This window comes from Poromitra crassiceps (assembly GCF_964638095.1).
Source record: "Poromitra crassiceps genome assembly, chromosome: 14".
Lineage (NCBI taxonomy): Eukaryota > Metazoa > Chordata > Actinopteri > Beryciformes > Melamphaidae > Poromitra > Poromitra crassiceps.
The window spans coordinates 3,391,303-3,399,468 of NC_139633.1; positions in this window are offsets into that span (position 1 = coordinate 3,391,303).

Below are 8,166 nucleotides of genomic sequence, written 5' to 3' on the forward strand. Positions count from 1 at the left end.
TCATTGTGTTGTGCACTCAGTATCCCTCCGAAGCCATATTAGTCATGTGACTGATTCCTATCAGCAGCTGTGGCTGCTAGATGCTACTTTCTCTTTTGTAAATAACTCAGTTGTGTGGGTGTGATCCCCCCATGTATCCATTAATATAGAATAAAGTCATTGTAATTGTAGTACCTCTGATCTGAGAGATCAGATCTGAGATCTGTTGGACATGTGGCTGGGGTATGATGCGTTTCCACGGCGATGTACTCATGGTTTCACATACTTTGGCTCCCCGCTGGTTTCACTTCCTTCATGCGGTGTAGCTTGATGTCTTCTCATGTCTTTTTCTAAACCTTTTGAATAAACTTCCGCTTTGTCAAATTGTAACAGGTGTGTTTAATCCCTGACCAGCAGGGAGAGAAAAGCAGTGAAGGAAAGGTACTGAAAGACATGAGGAGACAGAGTACTGATAGCATGATGAGGAGATGTGATGGCTGTTTGGATTTCTAAGATTGCAACATTGTAACAGATGACATTCAAAATGCAATGAGATAAAGTCAAGTCAGAGTTTATTTGTATCGGCCTGAAACTTACTGATCATATTTATTGATTTTGGTTACAGCTGGTGATGATTGTTTTGGTGTTTTGCTCTCAATGTGTAGGCTCTGGCTCAACATAATATTAAAGACATTCAGTATAAACTTCTCCTGTTTGTATTTATTCCAACAGGAAACATGCAGGAAACATAAAAAGCATCACTTCCTGTGTGCCAGGGAGGAACCCTGATAGGTGCAACAGCAAATATAAAAGTTTTCAGCTACCTGCAGCTTGAATCACAATCAATTAGTGATAATGAATGGCAAAATTGACTTTTAAATACATTGTGGATGATTACTTTAATTACAGTCTCAAAGCACCAGCAGTATTCTAAGTTATATAACTTACAATAATGAGGTGTATGAGGTGTGGCATAATGTGTTGGAGACTAAGTCCAATGTCCATGCATTGTCATGTATTGGCCTTCTATTAACATGGGCGAGAGTCAGTTTTACTGGATCCACACAGAGCCGTACTGCATCTGGTGGACATTGGGTGTAACTCCAGTCATCTTCCTCCCTGCGTCAGTGTGGTCTAGGTGTGATTTACTCAAATGCTGACAGAGTTCTGTCTAACATACGTATATAGAGTCAAGCCACAGATGCAGAAGTCACAAGCAGAGAGAGATGGAGAAATGGCAACCCAGTATCACAAAAAAGTGACATATAGTAACGTTGGTCGACAGCCCAAAGACATTGTAGTTTAACACAGGCTTTAAAATGGTTAGAATGTCATGTTTGTTCGGCCGCTATAGGCGACTGCTAACTGTCTCATTACGAGAGACCTGGTTCAAGACCTGAATTGTCTTGTATTTTTAACCTGAACCCAAAACCATAACCTTTTAGCCAATTGGCATGAGCACACACACTCACACACACTCGAACACACACACACACACACACACACACACACACACACACACACACACAGTACAGTACAAAATAATACAAAAAAGTCATCAAACTTACTTGGTAAATGGACTGCATTTATATAGCGCTTTTATCCAAAGCGTTTTACAATGTGCCTACATTCACCCATCGAGGGTGGCCAGCTGCCACGCAGGGTGCTGGCACACCATCAGGAGCAATTTGGGGTTCAGTGTCTTGCCCAAGGACACTTCAACATGCAGACTGGAGGAGGCGGGAATCAAACCACCAACCTCTTTTATCCAAAGCAATTAGTGGACAACCCGCTCTACCTCCTGAGCTACAGCCACCCCTAGATTGAGTGAGTGAGTGAGTGAGTGAAGGAGTGAGTGAGTGAAGGAGTGAGTGAGTGAGTGAGTGAAGGAGTGAGTGAGTGAGTGAAGGAGTGCGTGAGTGAAGGAGTGAGTGAGTGAAGGAGTGAGTGAGTGCACCCGTGCACGTGACCTGACGGAGCCGGATTTTTTAATTAGGTGATTGCCCTAATGACCTAATGATGTGATGTCATCAGTGATGATTGTCTGCTTCTTGATGATAAAGAGGTTTGTTGTATCAGCCTACTGCATGTTCACCTCGACTGTAATCATGACATCATCACTGTCGACTCCTCAGTGTAATTATGTCATCAGTGGTGTCATCAGTGATGTATTTGTATCGGCCTGAAATTCTGTCTTTTCGGCTATGGTCCAGCATCTGTGATTTTGTGAGCCACAAAGCTGTCAGTATTACAACAACCCATGTAATGGATCCTTTATTGATAATAGATTATATTGACAATATAAGAGAATGCAAGAATAAAAAGGCACTCGCAACCATCCACCCCCCTCCTCCCCACCAACCCAACTACCACCAAATGATATCGTAAGAAACAGACCAGATAAAATCATAGTACCTGTAACTTCCTCTATTTTCTGTTTCCGCTTACTTAAGTTGTAGGCTACTTCTGTATTTCTTGAACAAAATACAGTTGAGTTGCTGGAGTGTTGAGCAGAGCAGAATAGAGCAGCCTACAGTAGAGTAGAGTACATCTGAACTGATTCAGGTTCACAGCTGATGTGTGGTGAGAAAACAGTGATTATACAGCGATGTCTGAGGATCTGTACGCCAAGGTAGACCTCACCAAGAAGGTTAGATATCAGAGAGGTGAGAAGGAGGAGAGGATTGTGGACATCTATGAGAGCACAGACAGCCTGAGGATTTATGACAACCCCTCAGTGGAGGAGTGTACACCACCGGACACTAAAAGTTTAATAACGAGTAAGTTTGTACCATAACTAGTACTGTAACATTGTGCCTTACAAATTACTTTTAAAAGCAACGTTCCCCAACACAGTTAATTTGTGTCCACAGTCAGTCCAGTCACTGTCAGCTCAGAGAAGAGGAATCCTTTCCGAGCTGCCACAGTGTTTCTGGGGCTGCTGTGTCTTCTCCTCCTGGCTGGGATCATCAGCCTGGCAGTCCAATGTGAGTTTTCAGTTTGGTGATTGTTGGAGAAAAATATAAGTTCCATTGGCATTTCCTAATCAATAAGCTATAAGCTATAATTGCATACACATAATTATGCTACAGTGAGTTACAATGACATGACATCTCACACATATAGATTCACCCATGGCAGAGGACTGCTCCTTTTGCTGAGACCTTGTCCAGTGCATCGAGTTCCATAACAACTGATAACTCCAAGTCAGGCCAGACTGGAGCAGCGCACACACAAAGTTCATACCCCTCCTCTCTGCCTTTCCTCTTCCTTTGCCTATAAAGCATATCTCAAATTGTGACATCGGGGCTGAATATTTGGACTCTGTACATTGATCAGATGGTACATTGAGATTCAGTCTCTCCTATAACACAGTGTATAAGAGAATGTTATGGTAAATAAATATACTTTCATTAAGACATCTTCCTGGACTCCTGGCTTCAAATTCATTTTGGTTTAGGCTATCAGCTGTTATATATACATTTAGCGGATGTAGAATGGTTAAGGAATTCCATTCTCTATCAGTGATGGCTGTTATAGATCATCTGAATAAGTCATGTGAATGTTATATGAGCTCCCAACATGTCGTTTATCTCCTATGGCAGTTATTCAGGACAAAACCAGCAGTAACAAGGAGAGAAATCTGCCGGTGGACAATGCTAACCTGACTAGAGAGAGAGACCAGTTAGAGACCAGTAACAACAGACTGACTGAAGAGAGAGACCAGTTAAAGACCAGTTACAACAACCTGACTAAAGAGAGAGACCAGTTAAAGACCATCCTGGGAGAGGGTTTATGTACCCAGAGTGAGTACATTTTGATTTGATCATAATAAGTCAAATGATATAATTAAAATGAAAGCAGTTCACATAGTTATTATTTTATGTGTGAGTGTGATCATTTAACATACATGGTTTGTTTTGTTGCAGCACAAATAACGTGTAATTGTTGGACTACATTTGGCTCTAAGTGGTACTACTTCTCTGCTGTGCTGAAAACCTGGGAAGAGAGCAGACAGGACTGTCTGAAGAGAGGAGCTGATCTGGTGATCATCAACAGCAGAGAGGAACAGGTGTGTGTGTGTGTGTATGTGTGTGTGCGTGTGTGTGTGTGTGTGTGTGTGTGTGTGTGTGTGTGTGTGTGTGTGTGTGTGTGTGTGTGTGTGTGTGTGTGTGTGTGTGCATGCGCGCACACACGTGCATGTGTGCATGTGTGTGTCTGCGTGCATGTGACCCCTCTTATGTCTCCCCAAACAGGAATTCCTGGTTGGACTCTACATCAGGAGGATGTGGATTGGTCTGACAGACAGAGATGAAGAAGGGATCTGGAGATGGGTGGATGGATCACCTCTGACCACAGAGTAAGAACTGATCACATTTGTTCTGACTCATTGGTGTGAGACTTCAGAGTCACTGTGAGGGTGGCTGTGGTCAGGAGGTAGAGCGTGTCGTCCACTAAGCAGAAGGCCGGTGGTTCGATCCCCGGCTCCTCCAGTCCGCATGTCGAAGTGTCCTTGGGCAAGACACTGAACCCCAAATTGCTCCCGATGGCTGTGCCAGTACCCTGCGTGGCAGCTTGCCGCCTTCGGTGTGTGAATGGGTGACTGTAGGCACATTGTAAAACGCTTTGGATAAAAGCGCTATATAAATCCCAAATCCATCCATTTACCATTTCACCATTTCACTGTAGCTACAGTATGGATGATGTCTTCACCACAGGGTTTGACTCCTTGTCCTCCTCTGTTTCAGGTACTGGGGATGGAATCAGCCTGACGATAGTAGAAACGAGGACTGTGCTGAGCTGAATTATTATAGTGACCCTTTGAAGAATTGGAATGACGAGTCATGTGACATCAGCAAGGGCTGGGTCTGTGAGATGAAGGTGTGACAGTTCCTCATGAATAACAAGTCTCTTGTTCAACATTTACCTATATATGCATTATAGTAGATTTTACAAACTTGCATCAGCTGCTGTTAGAGGTGCTGTCTCTCAGCATCTGTTTGCAAAATGTTGGTCAAACTTTAAAGTCGAGCTGAAATGATTTTGTTTTTGTTCACATACCTGGGTATTCAGTGCACCTATTTAATCATGTATGCAAAATGAATCATGTAACTGGTTTGTTAAACTCACATTCCAGGAATATCGTATATTTACCACGGTTCTTTACCGCGGCTAGTCGACGCTCCAAGCCAGCAGGCAACACTCTTACCTCGGCGTGTCCGCACAGAAGCAGCCGGCTGCCCGGTTCTATGCAGATCCCTATCATGTAGGGCAGCAGGACTAGGGACGGGAATTGATAAGATTTTAGCGATTCCGATTCCATTTTCGATTCTGCTTATCGATCCGATTCCTTATCGATTCTCTTATCGATTCTCATTGGGCAAGGGAAAAAAAAAGAGTACAAACGGGTTTATTAACATTAATTTTCTTTTATATTATTATCATTATAATTATGTATTCTTATTCAGCTCTGAGATCAGATTGCTCTTTTCAATCCCATACCAAGCAGGGATCAGTGTCTGTTAAACTGGCTTTGTTTGGGGGTTTGTATTTTGGGTTGAGCATCTTTGTCATCTCCCTATAGAAAATATATAGTGGGAATGAATGAAACAGAACTAGTGGTTAGAATGACAACATGCAACTTTGACATTTTACTTTAGCTGGCATGTCAGACAAACTCACTGCTCGGTGACATTCGTTTACCCTCGCCTCGGTCATTTTACTCTTCCCTGCCTGGGTGAATGGAGGGGCTAGAAGTGCGCAGCACAAGAAGTACTCGCTGCAGCCTCTGACCCAGAGCGACTACCAGCCCCTGAACCAGTCTGACTCTGAACGTCATCATCCTCTCAATTAAATGGATTGAAATGGAGTATTGGTGAAATCTGGTTTACACAATGAAACAAATGGCACAAACAATAAACACACAATAGACAGGGTCTGGAGGAGCGCTAACGTTAGCCGCGCTGCTGTTAGCCACTATCGTCACTCCGTAGCACATCAGAAACGTGACATTCCTCCAAAATTATTGCATGCTGTGTGTGTGGACAAATGTTTCTGCATGCATATTGCTAGTATTTCCCCCCTTTGACGAAATAGAGGTTTTGCAAGCATTGCAAGTGGCACTGTGGTCATCGTTTTGCTTCTGTCTAGACGCCATGGTGGCTGCGGTCTAAACAAAACAAGGCTGCGTTGCGTGCGTGTCGCAGCGTGTAACGTCATCGCGCATGGAATCGATAGTGGAATTGTTAAGGATTTTGGCTAACGATTCCAAGGAATTGATCCACTGGGACCCGGTTCTCAACAAGAACCGGTTCTCGATTCCCATCCCTAGGCAGGACACGCTGAATCATCATCATTTTGGGGCAGACCACACCATACAAGCACCAGGATTGGTCAACGTGAACTCCAGTCCCCAGAACCGTCAAATCAAATCATCCACACGCTATGACCCGCCTCTCGACCCGCCAACACCTGTTCCAGTGAAAGCTTTTCACTCTGATACGTCATCACAGAGGCTGAGATGTTACTTCAGCTCGTCTTTAAAGGAGCGTTCAGCATCATTGTAGTTTGTTCATTTCCTGCCTCCTTTGCTGTTTTACATCACTGTACAGTTTCTACTGCTATTATCATTTGATGAGATATTTGCTAAATAAGAGGGTGTCAATATTAAGCCAGAATTGTGTAAAATGTATTGGGTCAGATTTGTCAAAAGATTTAATGCACAGATTGCGCTCCTGTCCACAACCAAATGCAGCGAAGTTGAATTCATGTCATACAATCAACAAATACAGACCACTCAAGTTGAAAGTGATATCATACAATTTGTATTTTAAGTGTTTCCTGCTCATATTTACGTCAAAAACCTTTTTTAACAAATTGTCCCCATTTATTAACAAATTGTCAAATCTGCATTCACAAATCTCACATAGATTCAGTTGCATTTGTTTGTCTATTTATGAGATGATTCTGACCCTATATAAACAAACTTTGCTTTCCAAAGGTTATTGTTGCCCTACAGTATGTATAATAAAGTAGCAGTGAACTTAATAATTGACTTATTAACTCTGATCGGGGATTCTCCTGCTGAAATATCTTCATCTGCTAATGTGTGATCCTCTGTCATCTCAGTCATATAGTGTGAAAACTAAAACAACACAAAGACTCCTGATTAAAAGACAGACAGTTAGTGTGTCCGTGTCAAAGGTCATGAAAATCATTGTATAGCTCACTGACAGTAAAAGGGTTTGTTTGCTGTCAAAAATGTGTTAGTGCATGTACACCATTTTGACACCTAGCAAAACCACACTTTTGACACTGACCAAGCCTTGTGGGTAGACTGGAGGATCCTAACAGCACTAACAGCCCAAAATGCATGCTGACGTAAGTAATGCATTGCAGCATGATAACATCATTTCTACTATCCTATATTCTAATTCATATAAAGCTCAACAGTCACATGAAAGTTTTTTGCCCCAGAAGTGAGTTCCCCGGCTATTCATTTTCTCCATAGACATTTAGAAAAATCCTTATAGAACGAGTTTTAAGGCTGGAACCAAGCCAACCCGTGACCGACTGAATCGTGAGTGACCATAAAACATTTGGTAATATAACAAGCAGGAAAACAATCGAAAATTAGATTTTTCTCTTGCGTTTTTTTGTTTTTGCGCCAAACCGAATGTTTTATCACAAAAAGTGACAGTTTAACAAAAACTACTTTAAAACTGTTAGAATGTCATGTTTGTTCAGCCGCTATAGGCGGCCACTAACCTTCTCATTACGAGAGATCTGGTTCAAGACCTGATGTGTCTTGTGTTTTTATCCTGTTTGAATCATGTCTGATTGGGCAACATGAGTCTTGCCCACCCAATCAAAAGTTAGGAAAATATTGCAACAAGCACAGGCAGAGAGAGATGATCTCCGTTTTATTAGCAGATCCTGCGCAACATACAACACAGGAAATATGGTTTATTGCATTAGAACACACTCACACACTTCCCCTCTCTGGTAGCATGTCATGCTGAGGCCTGAAGCTTCTCAGCACGCACACACACAGCCTCTCAGAGGGGTCACTGAACTGCACACCCGACTCACCTATAGAGAGCCGCAGTAACGAGTCCGGAAATCATCGATGCTAACAGCCCTGGTTCTTCACAGTTTTCGCCTATGGGAGTTTTGAATGGGTTTTTG